Source organism: Lagopus muta, chromosome 6 (genome assembly GCF_023343835.1).
Source record: "Lagopus muta isolate bLagMut1 chromosome 6, bLagMut1 primary, whole genome shotgun sequence".
Taxonomy (NCBI): domain Eukaryota; kingdom Metazoa; phylum Chordata; class Aves; order Galliformes; family Phasianidae; genus Lagopus; species Lagopus muta.
In genome coordinates, this window is record NC_064438.1 from 15,504,021 (window position 1) to 15,531,885 (window position 27,865).

At 41.2% G+C, this 27,865-nt stretch overlaps 1 protein-coding gene across 9 annotated transcripts in view; it reads right to left on the bottom strand.

The window, feature by feature from the left end:
* Window positions 1-27,865, bottom strand: part of TSPAN4 (tetraspanin 4) — a 390,254-nt gene that overhangs the window by 314,166 nt on the left and 48,223 nt on the right. For 8 of the 9 annotated variants that reach the window (XM_048948854.1, XM_048948853.1, XM_048948863.1 and 5 more), the window contains exon 2: window positions 14,911-15,004. The gene's annotated coding sequence lies outside the window, so the exon portion shown is untranslated. Of the gene's footprint in view, window positions 1-5,545; window positions 5,571-14,910; window positions 15,005-27,865 lie in introns of those variants that run through there. The other variant, XM_048948857.1, reaches the window with a different exon arrangement.

Consider the following 27,865-nt stretch of genomic DNA (forward strand, 5'->3'; position numbering starts at 1 on the left):
GACTTCTGAGCTTACAGGCCATAGGCTTGTTACGTTGATTCATGATAAACCAGCAGCCAACTAAAATACTCAGAACAGAACATAACGTTAATACAAAACAAGTTTTAGTCATTGGTGCTCGTTCCTTATTCCATGAATAAACACTGAATGCAGTGCTCCATTTCATACTTCATGCAAAACCACTACAGAACCACTAGCTTCCAGAGTAGCACCAGAGCTTGCAACACAGTACGGATATGAAAAACCATATGTGTTATGGTCTCAGATGCATCACCAAACAACAGCAAATCAGCTGGTTATAGCATATTAGTTGAGTCACAGCGTCTGACAGGAGCTTTTCACATATCCTCTCAGCTTTCTACAACAGCAGATTTATGTAACTACCTACCTTAAAGCTAAGATGTTCATTACCACAGCTCTGCTTACATCACGCATGAAGCTGAAGTCATACAAAACGTGCTTTATTCTAAGAGGCTTTGCCTACAAACCCTGCACTGATGCCACATCAGGAACTCACACAAACCTTGCCTGCTCAAAAGACCCAAGCTTCTCAAATGCCTTACTGAAAGAGCTAAGCATAAGTTATTAATTGCTTACTCATTATCAAAGTGATTGATGGCATGACATTTATTCCTATAATCACAAACTCCATACAAATTCACAGAAACCTCTCAAATATTCCAAATACCAAAATCTACCACAGGAAGAATGACTGAAAAAAGCAATGCAGATGGGGATAGGAGCAAGCAGGTTGACTGGAATCATCCTACTTTGTACCACAAAAAGTACAAATGCTAGAATGGACATTTTGCTTCAAAACAAAAGTCATCTATCATACTGCATCACATGGCTCATGAGTTTAATTTACAATAATGGTGCTGGAACAAGATTATATTAGTCACTACGTAAAAAGCTAAGATAAACCAAGATAAAAATTAGTCGGAGAATCTGATTAAAATAAGGTTTATGAATGGCAAGGTAATACCGTCTTTCAAGTATTCAGAAAAAAATAAGTTCAACTCTAGGCTCCATTTGCCTCCTTAGCAGCGATTTTGCCGGGAGTTTTTACAGCTGGCAAAACCAACTCCCAGTCTCCTCCACAAACATTTGGGGAATAGATATTTCAAGCTACTACAACTTAGCTGGAAAGGGTAAGGAAACCAAATCATTGAAACAGATTTCTTCCAGAATGCTTAACTGAGGTGGACATGAAAAAACTTGGATTTAGAAACAAGCTTGAACAAATTTCCCAGAATTGCCCAAATCTGATCTTCGGAAGCACTAGAAAAGAGATGTTGTTATATTGGTTCTTTAGCCAGTCTTGACCCTTTCAAGAATAATCTGTTCTCCCTTTTCTTTGCAAGTTATATAACGATGAAAAAGGTACAAGTCAAAATATTTGTTTTCTCTTATAAGTTACCATTAAGATTATAATGCGTTCTGACACCAGGACAGAGAGCTCACTTTCAAATTTGAAATCACCACTGAACTAAGATCTGAGCTGCACTGATAACAAATGTGTTCCACAAATACAAATCTTTACACAGCCATTTGAAGTGTCCAATGCAATCATGAAATCCTGAGGTTAGCTTTCTCTAGATGGGCTTTTGCATTTACATTAATCTGTAAGACCTACCATACGCTACAGAAAACCACAGAGTATTGATTTGACCACATTTTACTTTGAGCTACAGACTTTGATTTTTGCTATGTGTTTGTTCAGAAACCTTTGAATAGCAGTCCCATCTTCTGACACAGAGCAATAATTACCCTGTGATGAAACAGAGCCAATTGAGTGCATGTCCCCATTGTTTTAAAAACAAATACTCAAAATAAATTCTAGGCATCTTTACACAGGCAGTCTGGGAGGTGAAAAGAAGAAGTAGAACTTCATTGATTTTGCAAAAGGAGAACTGAAGTAGAAAGTTTTGATATACAAAGCCATGTAGGCAATTAATCCTCTTGAGATCAGTGGTAGTTACAGATCTAAGTGATTTTTGCAGACTCAGCTACAATAGATAACATCCAGCCACATGAACTGCGTTTATGTTTCCCAGAGTACCCGGAGATCAGCCTCAAGCCTCTGCCCCCACACTCAGACTCCAGCTTCAATATCACACAGGCCAGATTGCTCTGAAGGTTGGGAAACCACCAACACAGGAGGACTGGTTCAGATTCCACTATGGCTCTGTGGCACTGACAAATGAACCCAATCCCTGGCTCCTAAATGACACATGCAGAGTAGCCAATACCCACAGCAGAGCTCCTGAAGCCTAGCTTGACAGCTTATACTTCTGGTGCATACGCTGGAAAGCTGCAGGGCCCTGTGTACTTGTTAAGCCAGCCACAGAATTAGCTACCTTCCTTATTTTGTTGAGTGATACAGAACAGTTCTAAGTCAGAATTAGGTATGCAAGCGGACTACTATAGGAAAAAAAGTCTCAGTACATACAAACTAAGGTGTAACAGCTCCCATGGCATTGTAAATAGCACTTCACAAAGTGAGCTTCAGGACATAGGTTTAGTTCTCCAAGTGACACATCCAAAAGAGATAAAGATGTGCATGCAAATACTTGAAGGAACATCAGCGTTCCACCCGTCCTTTATCCTTTTTAGTATCAAGTTCTTCTGATGTTGCAGATCACATCTAAGACAATAATTAAAATAAGTGGAAGAGATATTTGTGTTTTTCCAGAAATTCTAATGACCTTTCTAACGAGAACAATTATTGCTCGTGCAGACTCCAAAGCTCACATTTGGGATTTGCTATCTCTAATAGGGAACAGAACTTTCTGTGCTTAATATCTTACCACTTTCAAATCTGTAATGTTAAAAGTTACACTACTAGTGAAATGCAAACAAATTCTGCCTGCTGCACAGTCCAGCCACTGCACACACTGCTCTGTACATTTATTTTTTTTTCTCCTGACAGCATCACAGGCTATTTGGCTTCTCCTAAGGACCGTTAAACTGTTGACCTCTCCCCCCAGCTGACCTAGTGTGGCGGTGCCAGCAGTAACAGTGTGCCAGCCAGCTGGCCATGGCATCACAACACTTCATTAAAACCCCTGGAGAGCTGCAGACATGGGGCAGGGTTAGACAACAATAACAACAAGAAACTGACTTTGAAGACAAGAAGTCATGAGTTACTCTGGAAAAAATGGGTTGTCACTAAATGAAAAAACAGCACAGAAAACGAGTGATTTCATATGTCAGCATTTAACTCTGCCATTGCCAAAGCGGTGCTCCCCCTCCCATCTAGCAAAGCATAGTACAAAGAAACTCCATGCTTGTTAAGGTTGCCTTAGTGACAGGCTTATATCTTGTCCACTCCAACCTTGCAGCTCTGAAACCTCCCCAAAATCTTCTCACCTGTGTGCCTCAGTCTATGCTGCAGAAAAGGTCTCAGCACATCATTCAGCCCTGTTTTGTCTGAATGACCACAGCACTGCTTCGACTGCAGGTGCTGGTCCACTATGAAGCAGATTTAGAGGCAGACAGCCAAACAACAGGTAGCAGTAATTTCAGGTAAGTACCAGCCTAGCCAGTATCAGTACAGACCAGGCATTTAAAGTTTAAAGACTATGTGGCCACATCTTTCTTTGATCTTATTCAACACAGCTCTAAAGAACAAATACTGCCTTGCTTAACCTGAACTGAGGCTTCATCCTCAATTCTCCAGCAGCTGTAAAAAGAGCTGCTTGATTCAACTCTCCCATAGCCAAAATTTGTCATTTCCAGCTAAAGGGAAGGACAGTGTATTTGTTCTGTGTCAAAGTCCCTGGGACTCAGAAGACAAGATAAAATGGAAATTTTCTTTTTCCTCTTTTTTTTTTTTTAAAGGAAAAAAAAACAAGTTTATACAACTGGTATGGACCAGATGAGACAAGATGGGTTCTTGAGAGGCTAGGTCCCCTGGTATAAAGCACAGACTGAATGTTATCAAGAAGGTACATGCCAGTCATTAGGATGCTAATTGGCCCTGACAGCGCTCTGGTGACTCAAATGAACATCCTAGCTGTCACTACCTGGAAGCATCGCTGCAGGGAATGGCTCTAAGGAGTTCAAAGGAAAGAAGTTAAGTGAGAGGAGGAGAGAGAAGGGGGATGGCAGCTCTCTACAGCTGCCTGAATCACATATTTAAACATAGGAAAAAAATCTTCTGTCTTTCCACACCATGCTACTAAAAATTCCACTAAAAAAAAAAATCACTTTGGGTAATTTACATTTAAATAGAATTTGCTCGTGAAGTATATTATTTTGCTGGTCATGTTTACAATTACTTTCCCTCCCTCTTCCCAGGACTCCTCGACCTGTTTCCAGCATCGTGTTCTCTCTCTCCCAACCTATCCAATTAAAACATCCCCAAAAACATTGAACTTGCTAAATTTTGCCACCACCAACTCTCTCCTACTGCTCTCTACCAATACTTCATCCTGAAAAATTCCAGTGTTGAATGTTTTTCTTCGTTTGCTCTGTGGACAGATTTGTCATTTATGTTCCCAGCACTTTCAAAGCAGGGTATCAAAACTCTGAGTGCTCAAATAGTCACGAAGGGCAGATGTTTCCAGTTTTGGTTGGACTGCATCCGTGTGAGGCTGGGAGAATGCCAATGGGGAGATGCAGAACAAAGGCTTGGATTATCTATAAATTAAAGATCATCAAAATAGGGACTGCTCTAAAGAAAACATGTGGTTTGATATTTGCAATGCAGGTGAGTCCTTCTTCCTTCCTTACATGCCATGTACATTTCCAGCCTTCTAAAACAAACATGCGACAAGACTGTGCCAAGATTACACGCCCAAGGTGACCAGGGGAAGGAAAAAGTAAAAACAAAGGTATCAGGAAAACTATATTCAGCTATTGGAACTCCAGCATCTCCTCAAAATATCTCCAAAACTGAGCAGAAAGAGAGGAAAACAAAATTGGCACTGAAAGCATGAAGTTTCTCCTTGACAGAGCTTGCAAAGCAAGCATACAGGAATGCTGTGGGGAAAAGAAGAGGCACAGAAGCAACAAAGCATCTAGGATTGCCACTGAACTAGCACCAGGGAGGAAAACTGGATGGACCACAGTTCATTGCTTTTTCTGTTCAATTAAATCATCTCCAGCTAATCTCAGCATAGCCTCTCAAACTGTAGAAGAAACCACCTGAACACAGACAGAAGGATCCTGCAGAGCCAGAATGTGCGCCTCTGTGCTGCACACTAAACCTCATCTATAAAACAAACGTGACTCAAGAGTATGTGCCTCCTATTGCCGCTTCCATCAAGCCTCTACAGCCAGCCTTGCTTTTCTTAGTAAATGGGCTTTGTTGCTTCCTAAAATGGATGCATTAGTCATGAATAAAATTGAAAAAATTACTAGGGAGGGAAGCAAAACTCAGTGTACCACAGTCAATAAAAGAGAGAGGACAAGAGAAATATTAGCTGAAGGGTTCCAAGAAGGTTAGTATTACGAAGCAACGAAATACTGGCTTTGACACAGGAAAAAATCCCCCTGAATACAAATATGTTCCATACAGTGACAAAGAAGTTACGCTTACCTCAAAGGACAATAATATACTGTAGCACCTGAGGAAAGGGAGGAAGGCAGAACAGGGAGACAAAGCATGAGTACAAAGAGAATAAGGCTACTGAAAAGTGTTTCATGTAGATTCTTCTCCATCACAAAAGGAGATTTATACCTTTCCTTGGAAATTCAGCGTTTAGGAAAGTAGACTCAGAAGTACAACTCCAGCATAATATACCTCTTTCCCAGTCCCCAGGGAGCTATGATACTGATTTACTGGTCAAAGAAATAAATGTGCCTTGGAGTTCTATACGAGGCACTTTTTTCTTTCTGAAGTTAATCCAGCTCTAAGATAGATAAGCAAAAGGCCAACGCTAGTGGAAAAATACCACAGAAAGTATTTGTGTAGATAAATGAGCTTTCTAAAGGCAATGCTCCTGTCACAATGGAAAAATTTTCAGTCACTTAAATAGAGAGATGGAGAATTAAAACAGAAGAAATTACAGCACACAACCTGCTTCCTGAATACAAGGATGCGTCTGCTGGTTAGGGACAATGCTTTACTGAATACACCTAATAAGTTAAATTTAAAAGTATATGCATTTCATAAGGGATCCATTCGAGCCAATGTTGACATGAACTTCTGTCTAGTTGCCTAGACCATCACTAGAGCTGACAGAAAAATAAGCATTTCCAGGATAGAATGCATCTCATTCTAAAGCAGTTGTCTAAAAAGGGGTCAGATGAACTGCATCCCAAAACATCTATTTCACTTTACTGACTGGAGGATGAGCCCATATAACTCAGTCAAATGTGGACTGCAAGTCTCTAGGTATTTAAAGCTAGTAGTGGATTCATTGCACTGAGTGTCAAACTGATTGCAGCACCTAACTTGAGATTCAAGTACAGACATGGGTTTGCAAAAATGAATCCACTTTCTGTGCTGACTGGAAATTTTACTCCAGAGAATGCAAGGTCCTGAGTTTCTCTATGATCTATGTTATCAATTAAAATGAATCAAGATGTAGTCTTTATAGCTGCAGAGATAGCCTTTCAAATACACACAAAATGCAAATGAGATCTACACTATATTCCTGAGTCTGCAGATTAATACAAGCAGCACTTCAGTGATGCTCAAAAGCATGAAAAGAGCCATCAGAGGAAAGTTCTCAAGACAAGAGTTTTGCTTCTTCAAAATTCTCCCTTATTTTCATGTCAGCAGGACTGTCCCTCAGCTCTTAATCCTTGGCTCAAATGCTTCAAGGTGCAAAGGGGAAGATAAGACACAGCTTCTGTTAAAATAACTTTTTTCTTTTTTTTTAAATAGGTGAACAAGGCAAGGGAGTCCTAAAATACAACTTAACAATGTAGACTGAAAGTGTCCAAATCTGCACCCCAGCAGAAAAACTCATACAGCTCTCACTGACCAGGGCCCCAGCTGAAGGGCCTTGGATGCCCCTTTATCACTCTCTTCTCAGGCTACACAGCACTTTTGGTTAGAAGCAGGTAGCAAAAGCAATCTGCGCAACCCACAGCCCCTCTGCTCACTTGCAAGGGGTTTTCTGGAAGAAGCACGGCCAGGACTGGTTACCACCTCCTCCTCATGCTACTCAGGACAAGAAGCCTCCTGTGTGCATAAGCTTTGCGTTCCCTTCCTCTCGAAGGGCTGGGCACAGCTAGCATGACATCTCTACAGAGGCAGGAATATTTGTTGATGCAGCAGTCATTTATTCCTCTTTGGGCTGAAATTAGGGACCTTCTTCGTGTTCTGGAATTGTATGGCGCTTACATATCGTGAGCTGCTTGCTATTTAAAGCTCGTGAATGTTTCTGTGGTGCAAACAAATCAGTCTTATTCAGACTAAATTGTAAACAGAAGGCTGTTTCCTTGCAAATATTCAAAATTAAATATAGAGGGGGTTATGCTAATCTCTCAACTCAAACTAATCCAGACACTGACCACCAATCTTTGTCAAGGACAAATAGCTATAGGGACATTGCATCATAACCCAGAAGCAGTTAATTATTAAAACTGAGAGATTACTCCTACCAATGCAAGTCAAGACTCCAGAAACACGTGGAGTACGTGACAAACGGACCAATCTAAACTTCAATTTCAAATGCCTATTTCTTTCCCTCCATTTTTCCAAGCTTCCACAGAGTATTAAAAAAAAAATAAGCTAGTACAGACATCAACTTTCTCCCTCTGAATTCATATAAATTATGAAATTGCACTTTTAAAGGACTACAGCAAGAGACTAGAAAAGAACTGCACAACGAACTTCAACGTTACATTTGATATAGCAGAAAAATACATTTAAAAGCAGCAGCGCATTTTTTTCTGTCCCTAAAAGCATGAAGAAAGGAGCTGGAAGGGACTATAATTGTACATGTGAAAAATTATTCGAGGACAATAGGATGTACGACAAGTTATTTTAATGGCTGAGTTTGTGACAAAGGATGCCCAGAGCACAGGGATGGCTGCCATTTAAGAGAAGATGAATACATTTAAAGATGGGGTGCTTTCTTAGCGTACATATCAGACAAATTGTATGTGTAGGCTAGTAAAGCAATCTATCAGGACAAGCACACAGGCATTTTCTAGAGGCAAAAGCTTGTAATTGTCTAAGAATTTAATTATTATAAATAAAATTATGATCACGGAAGTTAAATGCTTGGAAGTATTTTGCCAAAGTCATTTAGATGTGGACCAAAACTCTGAAAGAATAAGGAGGAATAAGCAATTCATTTTCTCATGCTGGGATTTTCATTAAAACCCTGAAGGTAGCTTATATCCATTAAAAAAATATAATAAAAAGACATAGGGTATCTACTTAATTTTAGGACAAATTAATGACTAGCAACCTAAGAAACTCTCAACTGTAAGAACTTTAAACTCAGCTATATATAGCATCATAGAATTGTTTGAGTTGCAAGGAATCTTTAAAAGCCATCTAGCTCAGCTCGCCTGCAACGAACAAGGAAACCTACACTAGGTCAGGTGCTCAGAACCCCATCCAGCCTGACCTTGAACATCTCCAGGGTCGGTCGAATACAGTTGGCTTTCTGGCCTGCAAGGGCACACTGCTGGCTCACATTCAGCTTGCCAACCACAAGTACCACCAGGTTCTTTTCAGCAGGGCTGTGCTCCATCTGTACATCCCCAGCTTGTATTAAATATCAGGGGTTGCAGGTTCTCCTAGTCCCGCTGCTCAAGCCTGTTTAGGTGTCTCTGAATGGCATTCTGTCCCCCAGCTTGGTGTTATCTGCAACTTGCTGAGGGTGCACTTGATCTCACCATTGATGTCATTGATGAAGATGTTAAAGAGCTCTGGTCCCAGTCCTGACCTCGAGGGACATCACTTGTCACACATCTCCATTCAGACATTGAGCCATTTGCCACCATTCTCTGGGTACGATCACACAACCAGCTTCAGGTAGGTTTCAGGGGCAAACAGCTGATTTGCACTGGTCACTTGACTACCATCACTATAACTCCAACAGATAAGCAGTCAGAGAACATGTCACCACAAGCATTTGGGAAAGCACAGTCTCTCAGCTGGTCCAGGAATAGTGTCACTGCCCCTAGTTTAAAGGCAGATACAGGAAGCAACTGTGCAATTCACTCTCAGACAGGCAGAGAGCCCGCAGCGCAGCCAGGTAACAAACCCTGACTTCGTACATGGCAGATTGTGCCTTACTCACAACCATATCCTGCTGTTCTTCCATGCCAGATGAAGGGGAATGGCACTACACGGAACAGTGGGAGAAATCCCTCAAATCTTCATGATATACAAACCCTGAAGGAATGCGCATTATAGAAAGATTTAGTTTGCTGGCATGAAATCAAACGCATAAGCCAAAGATTATTCACAAAGATCAAGACAACCTTCAAAGAAGTCAGAAATCCAGGGGGAGGTGAAGTATTTCCAAGTAGTTTCACTTTCCTCACACAAGCCAAGGAAGCTCAGAGAGGTCATAAATAATGGACTTTATTTTCATTCTTTGCATACATTCTTGCTGGTGCAGTGCCCAGTGTCATCCAGAGATGGAAGATAATAGTGAGCCATTTTTGGATACTGAAAGATAGCTTAAAAGGGGCCTGTTCTTGAAATGCTCAGATTCTGATATTTAAAACCATTTAATTTACTGATTGCTTTACACAGTCTACAAGTAAAAGGGCACTTTCAAGAAAATTGGATTTCTGAACAATAAAAGACTCGAGTAAACTAACAAAGAAAGGCATTTCAAGATGCACTGGCAAGATGTAGCCTATTCAAATTAAGGTACCTACTTAAACATCAAAGTAACCATTGACAGAACTCCCCTAAAGTGGAAGGAGTCCCATTACGGATGTCTTCAAAGCAAGACCAGAAGATCCCTCTCAAACATTGTGATCTAGCTTAAATCACAGTTGACATTTAGATGCTGAAACTAGCGGTATTGAAAGCAGACCTTTCCCACACACTCATTTCGAACAGTACTTGTCACACTATAATTCAGAGATGATTAACTGAAATGAGAATGTGTACAGAAGTGCTGCTAAGAATAAGAGGCCTATCTCATGAGAGCTTGGCTTGTTTAAATTGGTAGAACACAGCCTGATAAGAGACAGGATTGGTGCAAATAAACTGGGGGAGAAGAAGCAAGAAACAAAGAGCTGCTTAACCCATAGGGTGATCCTGGTGCAGCTGTGAGATAAGATTAACCATGAACAGTTCTGTGCTAGAGATCAGAAAAAATCGAAGTATGGAGCAGTCGTTCTCTGCAGCAGCCTCCCAGTGGGAGAAGTGGAACACAAGAAGAAAGCAGGTAAGAGAATCTGAAAGTCTGATGAAAGGACTCCTGCCTCATGTTCATCTTCAGCAGCAGGGAGTCTTCCTTGGGACTGACGATTGGAAAGTCAGGTTGTCTTTTCCAGCTCTGAGCTCATGTATAGGGTCCAGTAACAGCAGCAAGAGGAAAACTAGGAACCCTCTGATGTGGGGGAGAGGGGATAGACATGAAAGGATTTACGTTATTTCTACAGAAGATTTGGAGGCTGCATTTTTTAATAGACACAACCTCTGTTCTTCACCAGTACTCCAGCAGAGCTGGAGGCATCCATCCCTGGAGGCATTCAAGGCCAGGCTGGATGTGGCTCTGGGCAGCCTGGTCTGGTGGTTGGCGATTCTGCACATTGCAGGGTGTCGAAACTGGATGATCATTGTGGTCCTTTTCAACCCAGGCCATTCTATGATTCAGGGCAGAACACACAACAGGGTCAATACATGCCAAGAAGAAATTATTTAGGACGCAGTGCTGAGTAGCCTATACACTCACATAACATGAGCAGCTTTCCATTCTTACTTCACAGATATTCTGTAGCAACAATCATTCAGCTCTCATTAATAGAGGGACGAGAAGCCTTCAACAACTACTGAAGAATCAGCATCAAAGCCCAGGAGATTCAAGGTAATCAAACAGCAGTGCTCTGCACTGACCAGATAGCACTGGCTGCAAGGTTGCCAGTCAGTCTCAAAGGATTTGCACTTCTTTTTACAGATCAGATCTACAGGCCTCAGATTCAGCAACCCCTCACATTCTACAGGAAAATAAGCAATCACATTAAAAGTTAAAGCTAAAGTCATATACTGGTAAGAAAGGTGCTAGTGCCTCTAAATCAGAAACTACTTGCAACGAAACTATCAAAATACACATACTAAGACATGGGAGAGCTCAAATCCCCTCTCCATTGCATCCCTGTTAAAATGACTAGTTCTGGCCCTCACCTCCTACACTTAGTCTTGTTCCTCACCAAATATGCACTGGGATCTGATGGAGAAGATCTACCATTATTGCTTTAGCAACATCTAAATGCCCTGTATCTTGCAACACTAGGAGCCATGAGAGAGTGAACTACCACCAAGCCACACCTTGGACACAGCAAACTAAGCCTTATCAGAGGTAACCAGAAAAAAAAAAAAACATGCATGGAGGAAGAAAACTCAGCAGAAATCATAAGCATTCCATAACTGCCTCGCTGTCCCAGAGGCCCTCACTCTCCCCTTCTGCACACAAAGCTTCCCTCTCTGGAAAACATGAAGTGACTTTTGTGTACTCAGAACTGTAATGCAAAAATGAAATTGTGTGCTGATGAACTCGAAACTGATTTAATGAAGCAATTCCACCCTTCCTTCCTCCCAACTCCACCTTCTCCTCTGAGTAAGACATTTGTTTGTGTTAATAAGGAGGAGAAAAAAAGGAAAGCTAAAAATAGTTCTTTCTGCTTTAAAGTTAAAGCTATGAATAAACAGGCTGAAACAGGAATGCAACTAATCTACCCTCCAAGTCCCTACACTGCTTTCTTGTTCAGTTCTTCCAGACACATTCATAAGGATCAAATACAGAGTTATTTCTACAGAACAGCCCACTTCCCTCCATTTTCTAAGGTAGCTGGCTATGGAATGAAGAGGAACAGCTTATGAGACTGGACGAATCACAGACATAATGAAAGATTTTTTAACTACCTGCATATTTTAGGATGCAAGGACACTGCCAGGAGTCCGAATTGAATAAAAAATAAAGAAAAAGTAAATGAAGAAAAAATTCCTGACTCTTCCTTTATTGTGGAACAGAAATTACATTATCTCCTCAAATCCACCTTCCCATTAAAAAGCACTCACACTGTTATCCCTGCCTTAGACCCAAGTCACATCTCTCCCCTACAGTAATAAATGTCAACACTGGAAGAGCACGTGATCAGCCATCCTCTTCACCCTGGGCTGGGAGCCAAAGCACGGCTGGTGTATATCTCTGCAGCACAGAGCCAAACATGTTTCTTTATTCTGTTCCGTACATCACATCATCAAGTAAGCAGATCAAGCCCCAAGGAGCATCCTTGCAACCTCAACATGTAAGCTCTAACTTGATTTTACACCCTATTCCTTTTCACACCAGTGAGGTTCAGGTAATGCCATAAGAGCCCTTTCTGCTGTCCCAGCAATGCAGACTGAAGCCGCTTGGCAGAGTTGCCTTTCATTCCCGTATTCCCAGTTTCCTGTAGCACGAAGCATCACAGCATGCTGTCATAGATACTGCTATGGCATCCGATATAAGTTGCATTGAAAAAAACTAAAATTAGAAAAAAAAAAAAAAAACTCACCAAGAAACCAAACATCTCTGGAAGGAGAAAGGAAATGGCCGACTTTCATCTCAGAGTTCAGAGGGAATGCTTTATAGCTGTCAATCCTATCAAGATCCTACTCATCGACACACCAGGGATAGCATCTATTTTGAGGTAGGCTGTGCAGCTATCAAACAATCAGTCTCAGAAAAGAGTGGTGACATTTGGAAAGCAAAGGTGAAAGTCTTTCCCACAAACCCAATGTGAAGCCAACGCATGACAGCCAGACCAGCTGAGTTAAGCTGACATGAGGACACAAGTATCCCAATACAGCCACATAAACATGACCCTGCGAGCTGTTTGCCTCCTTTGGTGTCCCAGGTTGAAGTGAATATTCTCACAGGTGGAGGTGAAATGGACCTGGCACTCAGAGGAAGACAGTGGATGTCAGGACGCCATATTGACACCTCAACATCACCAGCATGGTATGCAACCTTTCCTTCACTTCCCATCCATACACAGTCCTCATCTTTCATTACAAAAAGGAAAAAAAAGGGAACAATCATGTGCAGCCTCAGTGACAAGATTATGCTTCTTTTAGGAAGGGCAAAGTTCATTTGCAGGTATTCTCAAAGGAGAATACAGAAATTGAACTTCCCACAGCCTATCAATTTCTTGCAATTAAAGCACTTTTGCATTGTGTTAAATCAGAAATAAAAAGGAGCCAAGCTAATCACCTGATACAATATCAGAGTTCCATATCACACCAGCAGTAACTCCACTGCTCTTCCTCACAGAATAAGTACAGGAACTTGAAGAGCTGATTTTTTTTTATCACAATGATCAGGAAAAATAGCTTTAATCAAGGTGCACCATGGCCTTGATCAATATTCTTAATACATTAAATATGCATCTTAGAGGACATTTGCAGCACTAGAAGCAGTCTTCCAGTTGAGCAGCTGCATTTCCTTTGACTCTGCTTAATTTCCAACTACTTTTGATTAAAAAAATTATTTTCACTCAATATTCAATTTCTGATAATTATTCTTCACTATATACACTACAAACTGGCTCCATCCTTTCAAAGCAACAAAAGCTCACTACACAATGCATTTTTTTCAGTTTCTATATCTTATGTAATTTATGCACCAGCAGTATTTACAGAGGCTAGCAATACACATTGTATTCAATTCTCTTTCCTATATCCTTTTCAAGATCGTGGGGCCTTTCCTTTCAAAACGTTGTTTCCTCCTGCTGTTGTCATTATTTCTCAGGAAAACCAGTTTTCTGAGCACCCAACATATGCCACCTCAATACTCAGTAGTATTTAATTGCACAAGTATCCTATGCTCCCTCAAGCACTTACCTTTTTTTGTTGTTGTTTTTCGTTGAGTCCTCATGTTTTCCTTAGAACAAACATTTGCACAGGCCTAGATTTACTCCTGCCCTTCTCTGTGTGCAGACAGATTCCCCATATAAGGTACAAAACCAGAGATGGCTTTGCAAACAATTGTTCTGTCATTTTAAGCAGTACAAAATATCAAAAGAAATCACCTGAGTCTGCTCTACTGAGTTACTGACAGAAGGGAATTATTGACAAAAGCATCACAGACAAGTTATGCGGACATTCAGAGATCATTGGTAGGACTAGAGAAGCATTTTCTTCACAGTGTTTTGTTTAGGTAGAAGTCATAAGTTTTTACTCCACTATTTTTAATATTTGGTATCCAAATAGCACTGAATTAGCCAGCTCTCTTACAGCCCTGGAAAAAAAAAACCAGCCTCTCATTTCAAGAGTACACCTAACAACAAATTCAGAAAGACCACAGCACTCAGACACCCTCTCCTTTCTCCTGTCTCTGCCTATGACTACCAGCTAACAACACTATGATGTGTTTGCTTCTGGCACTTGGAACTAGCAAGGAACTTGGCTAAGCAACAATTTCTCTCATTTAAAGAAGTTTTTCCTTCAGAAGCTGTTTGCAGGAACAGAATACTGTATCCAATTCTCATCTTGGTCAGCAGATGAATAACCAGAATAATCAAAGTATATGGTCATCTGTCAACAGCATACCCCAAGCCATGCTACAAGGTGTGCAGGTAGCCACAGAAGTACTGCAAATCCAGTCTGAGGAGGACAAGTGTTATATATCCCATTTGGCTTGGAATTGGTAAATCAGTTTATTTTTTGTGACAGTAAAGTAAATGAACAAGTTTTAGAGAATAAGATTATTTTCACAGATTACAGTTCATAAATCTTCACTGGGGAAAATATAGTATGTAGGAGAAACTCACTGTGACTGGTGGTTTTACAGATGATACAGACGGTGCAATTGGAAGTAGCGTTTGATCTTCCACACCAATAATGGCCAGCCCTTCAAGGATGCCTCTGCAAGAGACAAAACAACACATTTATGAGTAGAACAGGCAGGCAGTGATAAGGAGTCACATCAGGAGCACTTTTCATTCCAGGATTACAGCTGCCTATTTCACAGTGCTGTTCCCCTACCCCTGTGTACTTCCTCACACACTCTTCAGCCTCAATCAAGTTTATCAATAAAATGAAGCCTCACGTCACCAAATACTGACTGACTTATTGGACATTTCTTCAAAGTTTGAAACTCTGGCAAAACTTTTGCCCTAATCAAAGGGGGTGGCTTATGCTGCAAATGACCACAAATAAAAGGCATCTTCCAAATGGGAATACTAAAATTCCACTAAATTATGCTGCACAGGGAAGAACACCAACACCACACAGGGTTATAGCTATACTCAAATACTCAGTAGTGCTCAAACACAACATCAGTGGTTCAGTGTGACCTCTGAAAGTAGGCAGTGAGGTCTGTAGTATAGACAGATTTCTTAAAAATCAAAGTCTTTCCTCATCCATTGCAGCTTTATCACAGCACATGATGAATTACACTCCTGTTTTGTGCCACAGCAATTTTGATGTATATTAAATGTTAAGTTTGGAACTGCAGAGATTTTTTAGCTAAGCACAATGCAGTACCTCTGTAACCTACTTAAGGTTAAAACCCAGCTCCTATAAACACACTGACATCTCTCCTGACAAAGACAGCAATTTTTTTCCCCCATGTTTCAAAGACATTTGGTCTGTAGACCAACTGTGACTGGTTTGTTAGCGTGACTCGTGAAACTAAATAAAACAGAAAATCCTAGATCTCACTACCGCAGGTGCTGAATGCCACTATCTTCCTGATGGTCTAGAAATCCAGCTTAACAGAAAGCAAGCTATATCTTTGGTATGTGCAGGAACATTGCTGTCTGACATTTCACTGCCACATAAATCAAGCAGTCCCCAGAGGAGCATCATTAATGCATTCCCTGGATGCTGCCTTATTTTGGTTTGAGTTTTTGTTGTTTGCTTTCCCTCTCCAATCTCCCTTCCTTCTCCCTCTAAAGAAAAAAAGAAAGATAACCCATAAAGAATGAAGGAAGTGGATATCAAGTGTTTCTTGAGGAAAGCTGCCTGACAATTTTTAGATTACAAATATTTTTTTAAACTTGACAAATACCAGAAGCAACATCACCTTATAAGGCAAAAGACAGCTGAAAGCTAAATCCTTATAAGCCAGACTGACTCATAGCAGCAAAGATTCTTCCTAGAAAAACAAATCCAATCATCAAGCAAGAGCAAGTTAGAAGCTGAAGTAATAAGGATACCAACTAATCCCTCTTTCCCCATTACTACAGTGGGCTGGCGCTGACTGATTCAACAGGCATGCCAAGCTACTATGAATGATAAAACATGCTAGACAGACTACTGACCTGGCCCAGTCTGACCATTCATTAGAATACCTAGTGTGATGCTACACTAAGATCACAAGCACAGGCATACAAGATCACATCTTGCCCCCATCTTTTTGTTCCATAGAAATGCAGGAATAAGTACAGAAGCTGTATCTCTATTACAGTCACACGCGTTTTCAACAGTCTATGACCAGCTCTGGAGTTAAGGCAGCGAAGGTGCAGAAGCACAGACCAACACTGTCTCCAATAAGCCCATGTGGTCACACAAAACTCAGTACCACCAACCTTCATCAGTCCTGTTAAACAATGTCATTGAAAACCAGGTCACGTAAGAGTACTCAGCCTCTAATCCTGCCTCCTCAGAGAGGTTGCTGATGCCATCAGAAGTACAGTAACATTAATCAGAGAGGTTGGTCTCAGTACGTTCCACGTAAATTTACTTCTCCAACCTAGAAAACATTCAAAATTTTCCTCTGAATGGACCCATTACTGCACACACAGCCCTTGACCCGCCCAAGGCATGAGCCCAGGTAGCTGTAGTTTCAGCAAAGACCTCAGCATCACAAGCAGAGACCAGGGCTCCATTTGTCTCCTCTCAGCCAGCAACCCACTGTATGTGGGATTCCAGGCAAGACATTTTGTTTGCCCTATCTCCACTTTCATTCTCAGGTCAGTTTCTTTTTTTTTTTTTTTTTTTTTTTTGGCTCCAGGGATAATCCAGGGATCATCTTTTACAAGATGTTTATTTATTATGTGTTGCTGAGTACAACAGGGCCTCAAAGCTTTACATAAATAATAAGAGGAGTGTCAGCTGCAGTATAACTCTGATTAGTACAATACTGTTCCCTTCCTAAGCCAGCTATACCAGACATCCTCTCCAGAAACCAGAGGCACGTGTTTAATCTCTCTGTCCAGGCCTTTGTTAAATGCTTCCTGGATCTCTGATGCGCACCACGCAACCTGCAGTCCATCTAAAGGGAAAAGTCTGACAACTCCCAAGTGTTCAGGAGATTTCTTCAGGCTCAATTCACACGTTCTTAAGTGAGGAAATTACAGCTTTGCAGGAGAGGCTGAATCAAGTCCTAATGCTCAAATTCAAACTGTCTGATTAAAGACCTGCCACAGGCAGCTCAGCTTTCTAGGATCTGGGACACACTCAGCTAGGCAAGAGCCCTGCTGCTCTCCGGTTTTCTTACTTTGAAACACTCTTACATTTTTGTGCTCTTCCCTGGGCATTGCTTTGAGTTACTGTCAGACACAGAAGTCCAGATGACTCTGTCATGAGTCAAGGAGGGCTGTTTCCTGATGGCTGTGTTTCTAGAAACTAGGTTTCTTGGCTGATGTGCAGAGATACAGTACATCTTTTTGTTGATTCCCTAATGCTGTCCTGAGTTTATTGGCAGTTCGGAGAAGCTAAGTAACAAAAGATGCTAACATTACTTCAGTTTGCATTTTTCTGAGCCTAATGAGCACGTTCTACCATGCCACTGCTTTCACTCTCCCTCTACATCTCAAGGGAAGACCCACAATCTGGCAATTGCCCAGCTGCTCCCACTGGGGCAGCAGTTGTGAGAAACAGAACCATTACCAATGCAGACAGCATTGATGGCCCTACAAAATAGTAAATGCTTTGCTACTTGGCTCTTCCCAGGCAAGTATGACACACTGACTTTTTTTCCCTGTGTCTAGATCTAGATATTGCCAGGAAGAGCATGGAAGGGAAATTTCTGATTTCTGTCACAAAGGCACACAGGACATACACAGGCAAAGCAAGCCAGCTTCCGTGTCCTGAGGGGAACATGCACAAACTTCTCATGCCACACAGATGAAGGCAGCAACTTCAATCAATAGTAAGAGGCAGCTCCCAGTCTCTGCCCTTTCAACTACTGCAGCTATACTGGAATGCTTTCAGACTGTACTCTTGCTCATAACACAAAGAAACAAGCAAAAAAACAACCAACCGACCAACAACCAAAAAAAACCCAGCCATTTTGTGAAGTCCTACTACACACAAGAGGCTATGGGAAATATCTTTTAAAGCACATATGAACACTGCTTGCTTTTTGTTTTTAAGAGAAAATTAACAGAAATAAGTGTTGGAAAGTCTCACCCCTTCACTACTACCTACTGCAAATATTTGCAATTTTTTACGTGGGTAAAAAACACACACAACTCTTCCTCAAACCAAAACTTCACTTGGCACCTTGGTATAATTCTGTTTGGAATCTCCTCCTTCAATTCCTTTTGCTTGAAGCAAGGCATCTCCTCAGCCTCACAAAAGACCACAGTTTGCATCCTTCCCCCATGCTCATGCCCAGCACTGTGTACACAAAAACCAGCAAAGCTCACAGATAAGCACTGTGTCTGTTCAAGTTTCAACATGCAAATTAACTCCCCTAAAAACCCTCTATTTGTCGGGTATTTGTTTGCTTTGTTTTAATCTATAGAGAGATTATATTTTACATGTAAATATATAAAAACATATAACTACATATTAAAAAATTAAATACTGATACTTCAGCCTCACAGCAGGTTGAGAACAAGAGCCCAAAGTCAGCCACAGGAAGCTAAGGAAAGTCTGGAAGCTTCTAAGGAAGCTCCTTACATCAGCATTAACCTTGACAATTGTATTCCTACATCTGCTTCTCTCATTACCAAGGGCTCCGGATTGATTTTGTTCTTCAGAGTTGGTCTTTACAAGGTCCATACTATCTGCCTGTAACATACTTGCATCTCAGTTTCCTTGAGTAAACACTATATTCGATGAAGCTCCAGCTCATAGCTACATCCCCAATGCCAAGAGACAGCACAGAGCTGCAAACATTACTGATGAACTGTGATCCTGTACATACTCTTTTGAGATCTATGTACAACTAAAGAAATTTCTTCTCCATCCAAGATTAAAGCCCCAGGGGATATTCTTCTTTCACCTTTGCTTTACTCAATGACAGTTACAGAACCTAGTAAACAGACAAGAAATCCTGTTTATTCAGAAGCAGCTGACTCAGAGTACAGCTACATGGCCGGCCAACTGCCAGATATTTTACCTCTTTCTACTCTATTGTATGCCTTACTGTAACACTAGATGGACACTTTCCAGCACTGTATTAAGCAACATAACCATGTGTCACACGTTTAATCTTTTAGCAGCATTCCCAGATAAAATTACATGGCCTGGAATATTCATTTGAAAAGGTTTTAAGTATTTTCATTCTGTTTGTGTTAGCAAAGGCATCTGTGCTCAGTGCTTAGCACTGAAGGCTGAAAGATCAGTGATCCTTGTTTTCTGTTCCCCTGTCACAGTCTGATCCATGAGAAAGTTTCCTTCTCCCCAGGTACAGAGCAGAAGGATGAGGCTTTAAGTTCTTACATGCATTGGGCTCTCCAGATGGAGTCAGCATTGAACAATCCATCCCATGGCCAGGATGTGACTTGAGAAGGCCAATTTATCTTTAAGTAGGCAAACCTACAGAGGCAGAAGAGTAGCAGATTCCTCAACATTTTTGTATAGAGCGTAACTTCAAGAAACCTAAAGCTATCTGCGCTGTTATAATTAAACGAGTTGCTGTGGGACCAGAAATTGCTAATGACCATAAAGCAATATGTGAAATCCAGCATGTTGTGCTGGATCACTTATTGAGGTTCCCAGACTTGGCTGTTATTCTTTCCTCCCTAGGCTTGTACAAGCGTGGCTACGGAGCTGTGAGCACCCAGAGGGAACAGCACCAAACCAAAAGGGCTGCTTGTGACACAAAGCCATCCAGCCTCAACCACCACAGGGCATGTTATGACCCACATGAGCAGCAGCTCTCCTTCTGTGCTGACTGTTCATTCATAATTCAGGCACTATTATAACATACGCTAATAATAAATTAGCTGCAGTGATAGCAAATATACCCAAGTGATTAAAAGCCCAAAATGTAAAACCTTGGCTAAGATCAGAAATTTAAAACTTGGTTTTTGGTTTTACTAGAATTGGAGTATTGGTGGGTCTGGTTGTTTTTAAAATTTTATGTCAAGTTGCTCTGGGAAGAAAATTGAAACCCGATTGAAATGTGCAAAAAACCATCACCTTAACTAACTTTATTACCTGAACTACCCCAGTCCTGCTAGCTCAGTAAGAGAAGAAAGTTCACCCAAACAGATTTTACACATGCAATTGTATTTAAAAACAGTTCCCTCCACAGTGAAAGAAAGCAAGGAAATGTTGCTGACTCTCTCATTCCAGTACAGCTCTCACATTCCTTGGCTTCATTTTTCTTCAGTCCCCCTATGGCCCAAGCTGTACAGCATTTTCAACTCCCAATCCATCTCATAATGTAAGTTGCTCATGGCACAACTGAAACTGCTGAAAAACCTGAATGACAAGTATTGTCCCTATACCTGCAGAATAGGCTGTTGCTTTCACCAGTTGTCCTAATACTGTGGTAAACTCTTTTTCCAGACTATTAAGCTATTGATTTCCTGTGGTTCAAGCACTTACTTTCCCTTTAAAGCCCTAGCCAAACCTACACTGGTTCATAATTTTTAATTCAACTGCTATTAAATAGAGAAAATTTAAGTCTTAATGTGACTTGCTATTATTTCAAATTCACCATTAAGTGGGTTTCTTTTCAGATAATGAATTTAATTTCATATATACTCACACACAAATAGAGACGCAGCACTGTTTAAATGCATCCATTTCAATGCATGCTCTGTCATCTCAAAACTGTTCCAGGGCTACAGAAACACAGGATGTTTATTAAAAACATGACAGGTATTTAGCTTCTAAAATACACTAGACAGAGCCAGCTGTCTCTCACTTGTCTTTAACTAGATATCATAAGTATTTCCAAAGGATGTATTCCAGTTCCTAGAGAGCTGATACTTCTCTTCTAGTATCACAGTACTCCACACACTTGTCCCTGCCATCCTTATGAGCAGGAGGAGGGCTATCCATCCTACACTGCAGAGAGTATGGACCCAGGACACTAGGAGGAAGGAACACCAGCAACAGCAGGATGCTTCCCACTGCCCAGGCAAAGAGCAAGGTACAGGAATGCTCTGAGCAAGGCTAACGCAGCACTGCCAGAGCAACCTGACAGCCTGTTAGCTAAGGGTCCTGGGTTACACCATGCCCTCTCAGCAGCCCAGTTAGAATTGCAGCATAACACTGAGTTGCACTAACACATCAAGCTGCCCTGGGATAAACCACAACATATCATATAGGAAGGCAGAAGTGACCTTTCCAAGCAGTCTGCTGCAGAGCTGAACCAAGCCCCCCCACAATGCTCCCATACACCCCAGCTCAATGGGGAGCAGCAGTCATGTAAATGCCATCCCACGATCACACCCTGAGCAAATCCTCAACAGCACCCATGAAGGAGTAAGGAAAACAGAAAAAGAAGCCAACGTAGGTAAAGTAAATTTTAATGGCAACAACAGCAGTTTATATGTCATTTAATTCCCTAACCCAATCAATCAAGTGAAGCACTTAAGAACACAGCACTGTAAGTTGCTTATTGCTTAGATTTCTGCAAAGTATTTCCTTTTCTTTCCTTTCCTCCTCTTTTTGTACTCAAAAAAAAAAAAAACAATAAAAAAGCTAGTGACTGAGAATGACTGGTATCTTCACGTATCCACAGCAACAAAACTAAGACATATCTTGCTCCCAGAAAGATCTCCACAGCAATGAACTACAACACAATTTTTACCATGGTATTTCCAGGGAGGAAAAAACACCCATCCTATCTTTGCCCTTTGTGGTAACTTCACAGAGCTGCAACAAAACATCCCCAGTTTTGAGGCAAGTCTAGATATCTTTTGCTTTCCTAAACCAATCATCCAAACCACACAAACCAAATAAAAGATTTCCATGTCATGCTGTAGCAATTCCCTTTGCTCTGATCTTCCACCTGGACACAGAGAAAGCAGATCTGGCCACACAGCCCTGTGCTGGCAGCACAACATAGCAACAGCTATGAGCACATCAGCCAGCTATTACAAACTAACATGCCCTTGCTGGACCAGCATCAAAACTCAGTGCAGCAATGGCAGGCACTTAGCAAATGAAGAGCTGCTGTGCAGTAACTTAAAAGCACTGATATTTGGCAAATGGAGTCAGCACCTAACATGAATGTGTCAGCAGGTAAAGCAGAGCAGAACTTAAATCTATCTGGATAGGACAGCAGCACTCACACCATCCACAGCTCTTCATCTCAACAAGTGAAGCTGTTTTCTGAAAGCTTTACTGCTGGAATTCCCTAGATGATCTCAGGCCTGAGTCTCTTTCTGGAGGATGAGCATTCATGCCCAGCTTGGTTCCAGCAAAATCCTCTTAAACGTACACTTTACCTCCTCTTGTCATGGTGCACTCTCAGGACTACACAACTTCTCCACCCTTCTCCTCCCTATCCTTCTGAAGACCTGCAAAAATTTAGTCACCTTAGGCAACACTTTCAAACACACAGTCCCACTAACAAGACAAGAGATTCAATATAATGAAAGTTTATTTGAGTCCATACAGAAGTCACTCACCTTTCAGGCATGATCAGTTTCCAAAGCATATTTGTTTGCAAAGCTTAGAAAGCATCTAAGCCAGTAGCTAGATGTTAGGTAGCTATAATAAAGATGCTAAAGTTATACACTGTGCTGTAGTGTCACTGCTGCCTCAACTACCTACCATCTGGAGGATGAGATGCTTTAATGTGATATTTCCACTGAGCCCTAGAAAAACCAAATGCATATCTTGAAGAATCAAGATAGTTTTCTATGTTTGTTTTAAGTACTAGCGTAGAAACAAAGATTTAAAACACTGCAAGTCAATCTTTTATATCTATTTTATACTCAGAGACCTTAAATGGCTTAGAAATCAGCATTACCTTAATGATTTTTGAAAGTTTTGTGCCAGGTCAGTTACAATAATACTTCACTGCACTAGTATTAGCTAAATCAACCTGGAAACAGATGCAGTTCTTTATCTTCCCCTCCTGATTTCTGTTACACAGGCAGGTCAATATAAACAAAACCCAGTCCTCACTCCTCTGCACCTCAGTACTCACATACAACGAAGATAATACTGCATGCAATTGTTCCATCTTGGGACCAAAAATCTGCCTTTTGATAGATATTGGGAGAGATTATTTCTATTGTTTATTATATCCAACTATGGAAAATTGTATTTTTGCTTGTGCCACACCAGGCAGTACATCATACAAATAATTATTGCTTGTACTTGAAATCAGGGGAAAACAGAAATATGTATATGTAAAGAGCAAGATAGAGACAAGACAGTGACAAGATAGCATCCACCTCAAAGATTCAAGAATTGAGTGCAAAAAAATAAAAAGAAGAAAAAAAGAAAATCCACACTTTAAGCATTACATTTCAGTTCTCCTTCTGCCTTGGGGTTTGCCACAATTACACATGACTTGGTCAAGTAGACTAAATGCTACAAGTGGAAATTAAACTGCAGGGATAACAACTGCTCACTGACTATTGGTATTTTAACAGCCCTACAGCTAACCAACACACACTCGTTAGAATCATACCAGGCCTACAAATTAATCACAAAGTCCTTCCTTAATTCTCTCCAGCAGTTTCTGCCAATTGCTTTCACTCTTCTGACTTCATATTATTCCAACACAGTCTAAGACAGCTCTCTAGTTTGAGATTCATACACATTCATAATCATTTTGTCCAGTGTGTGCCGTACTCTTGCTGACGCCAATCCATTGCATGTATTGCTCTAATGAAAACAAAAGGCCTCAAACATTTTTAAGAATTTTATGAGGTGCTGTATGGAAGCTACACGAAGTCAAGTCACTCAGCACACTCCGCACTGAATCAAAAACAAGTGCCAAACACACAGACTGCAGAGGATGAAACTGATACCTCAAGTAAGACATTTATGTGTCATATAATATACATTGCCTTCTTGACAAAAGCATAAAGGAAAAGATAAGCTTCACTGCGCCAGCAGTTGAAGCTCAATAAAACACTCTATTCTTCTGCCTCACCCAGAATCCAAGCAGGTTCGTTATGAAAAGGCCTGTTCACAGAACACTGTAAGCACCACCAATGCACCAGGGCTGCCTGAAGCCCCTGAATGAGTTGGTCCCTGCCCTGAGCAGATGGTCAGCCAAAGCATGTATTTAATCTTCAGCTATGAGAAACGCTGCTGTTGCTACCTGTGGTGAGATTATAACTCAGAAATATGCTGTGGCTGTGTCAAAACTTTCTATCATTTAAGATATAAGCAAACTCCTGCTACGAAGATAACATCCTGTTGCTTCTGGTCTGCTTTAACATTATACAGCCTGTGGGAGATGAGGCAGGGGGACAATACCTCTCAGCAGGCTGAGAACAAGAGCCGAAATTCAGCCACAGGAAGCTGAGGAAAGCCTGGCTGAAAGAAAGTAGTTCCTCATTATGAACAGGCTGTGAAGTATAAGTTGCTAAAAGTTGCTTAAGAAACAAATTCAAGCTTGGAAATACAAGTTGTTTCTCATCTCTGTTCTGTGCCATGTCATAATATTCCCAGCACCAAGCCAGGTGTGCAATTTCATCTCTAGTCAACACGAATCCAGTCAGCAGTTCCACACTAGTTCTTTTCTATATCTTAGTCTGTCAATGTAAGTTACTTTTATCAATCACTACCTATTCCCAGCTTCCTCTACTTCCCTGCAAATATGATTAAGAAACCTGCAATTGCATTTCAGTTTCTGATACAAGGAACTGGTAATATATTTTCCAAGACCTGAATATATACATAGCCGTGCCCCTCCTGCACTGTGGGCTTGGAGGAAAATGCAAATATTGGTGAAATTAAGGAGCAGAAGTAAGGGAAGAGAGTCTCAAAGTGGAAGTCATTCTCCTTCCATCAAAGAAAGCACTTTCCTCTGGAGATTCACCTCCCTAATTCAGGCTACCAAGCAACCAGGCACCCCCTCAGCCCTGCTGTGCCCACTAGGATACAGGATCTCAAGTAGGGTCGGAATGCATGGACTTCCCTCCAGTTCCATGAAGCCAGGCCCATTTATAACGATTAATGATCTGGCTCAAGATATCCAAGGAAAGTAACACATTCATTAACTATCCTAAACAGCAGGATATTACAGTAAATTATGACAGCTGCTGTGTCAAGCTTTTCAAAACTTTTCTTTATAGCTTTAAATACAACTGGCACAGGGGGTATCTTTTTCTAAGAAAAAAATAATCCATAGATGTACTCACAGTCCAGCCACCCTAAGTGCCCATAATGGTGTTACTTGTCAGCACTTACGAAGCAGCAGCACACAGTGCAAAGGCTTTGCTAACACCAATTCACATGCACAGCTTTTAGTCAAAGTAAATTCAGGAACATTTTCCTTCTCTCATCATTCCCAAAGTCTGACATTCTCCATGAACCAATGAGGTCTCATTTATACCTTCATAATGCTGTCTCTGAAAATATGTGAACAAAGGCACAGCCTGAATTCACGAGGTAACCTAAAAAAAAAGTTATGTACATCCTTTGAAAACATCTGAAATTCTAAATACTTTAAAAAAACCTTATATTCCTCCAAAATTGATACCCATCAAGTGCCACTTCAGATCTCCACACCTTCCAGTCTCCTCCATGCCCTTGCTGTACCTACTGCAGCACGACCAGTGGCACAAGGGAGCAACGCAGCATGGGCCCCTTCCCCCCTGTATGCTTGCTACCATTAGTGCAAAGCACATCATCCCTGCCTCAAAAACATCACAGCTTATACAGGAAAGCTTAGGAGAAAACAGAAAATGATATGTTGGCTAAAAGTCTTGCTCATAATCACAGAAGATGTTTAAAGCTAAAGAAAGAACTGAGCTCATGCATCTTTTGTTACTATCGCTCCAAGACTGTTCTCCCCTTTTAAGAGCAGAGTACCAGTCCTCCTTACTGTGCAAAAAAGCTCAGGAAGGATTTTGGCTGTAGACCTAGATTTTCTCTCTCGCTCATTCTCCCTCGACCTGAAAGCAAACAATCATGTTTGCCTGGACTTCACAACTTGAATGCACAGGCAAATGTCACCCACATAAATGGTTATAGCTCAATCTGCAACAGATGAGGCGTGCCCAGTGCATACTGCTAGTAACAGTTCTCTGGAGTACTGTAAGAAATTCCCACACAAAGACATCCCAGAGGAGCTCCAGGCTCATTTGCTCAACCTTCTGCCTTCTGAATTAATGGATTTGAACTGCACATCAATACATGACACCTGAGGCACCTGTAATAAAGAGGATTTGCAAAGATAATTCCTGCAGATCCATTTCTCCTAAATTCCTTCAGTTGTGTAAGATAAAATAAACTAACAATCTAAAGGTCCAGTGAAGGAGGAAAAAAACAGGTAACAAATGAAATAATACACACGGTAGCAAAGCAGGAGGAATAAAGCAAAATAAGCAGAGATCATCCTGTATTTATTCACCCACTGAAGCTACCTGAAGGCAATACAAGGTTGATACCTTTTTAAGGAGTAACAATAGAAACCTAAACACACAGGGCTGCACACCACTGCTTAGAACATGGAACGTGTCCAGAGAAAGGCAATGAAACTGGTGAGGGGTCTGGAGTACAAATCTAAAGAGGAGCAGCTGAGGGAGCTGGGATTGTCTGGTCTGGAGAAGAGGAAGCTCAGAGAAGACCTTATTGCTCTCTACAACTTCCTGAAGGGAGGCTGTGATGAGGAGGGGTTTGGCCCCAGGCAACAAACAGGACCTGAGGAAATGGCCACAAGTTGTACCAGAGGAGGTTTAGGTTGGACATAAGGAAGAACTATTTCTCTCAGAGAGTGGTCAGGCACTGGAACGGCTGCCCAGGGGGGTGGTGGAGTTGCCATCCCTGGCAGCGTTCAAGAGGTGTCTGGATGAGGAACTACAAGATACGGTTTAGAGGCTTGTGATAGCAAAGGTGGTGGGAGGACAGTTGGACTAGATGATCTCGAAGGTCGTTTCCAAACTTGCAATTCTATGATTAATAAGGAAGGTCACAGCATACAACAAGAGGCTGGTCTCACCAGCTCAGGACAACTCTTCTTTTGCCAAAGCACAACAGCAGCTTTATAAGATCAGTGCAGTGGTTCACTCTCACTCTGCTCTAACTCCTTCAGAGAGTTTTTTTTTTTTGTCATTTTTTCATATATATATATATTATTTTTTTTAAGAGGATTTGTTGGAGAAGCAGTGCACGTACCCCAAGTCACTAACTGCAGGCAGCTTTCATCCTATAGGTCTACCCTCACATTAACAACTCCAGTTTAAAAGCCAGAGTACAGAGAGAGGAATTGCAAACTCAACCTCCTCCCACCTCTTACTTACTGAATTGAGCTGTAGTTACATTGGTCAGCAGCATTTGTCAAGGGATTAACAAAGAAACAAGGGTATTTTTGGCTTCCTTATTGAGTAACAAGAATATTTTCAGAACAAACACACCCTTTCCCTGTGCAGCCTGTAAGCTGCACCCAATGGCAGAGGTGAC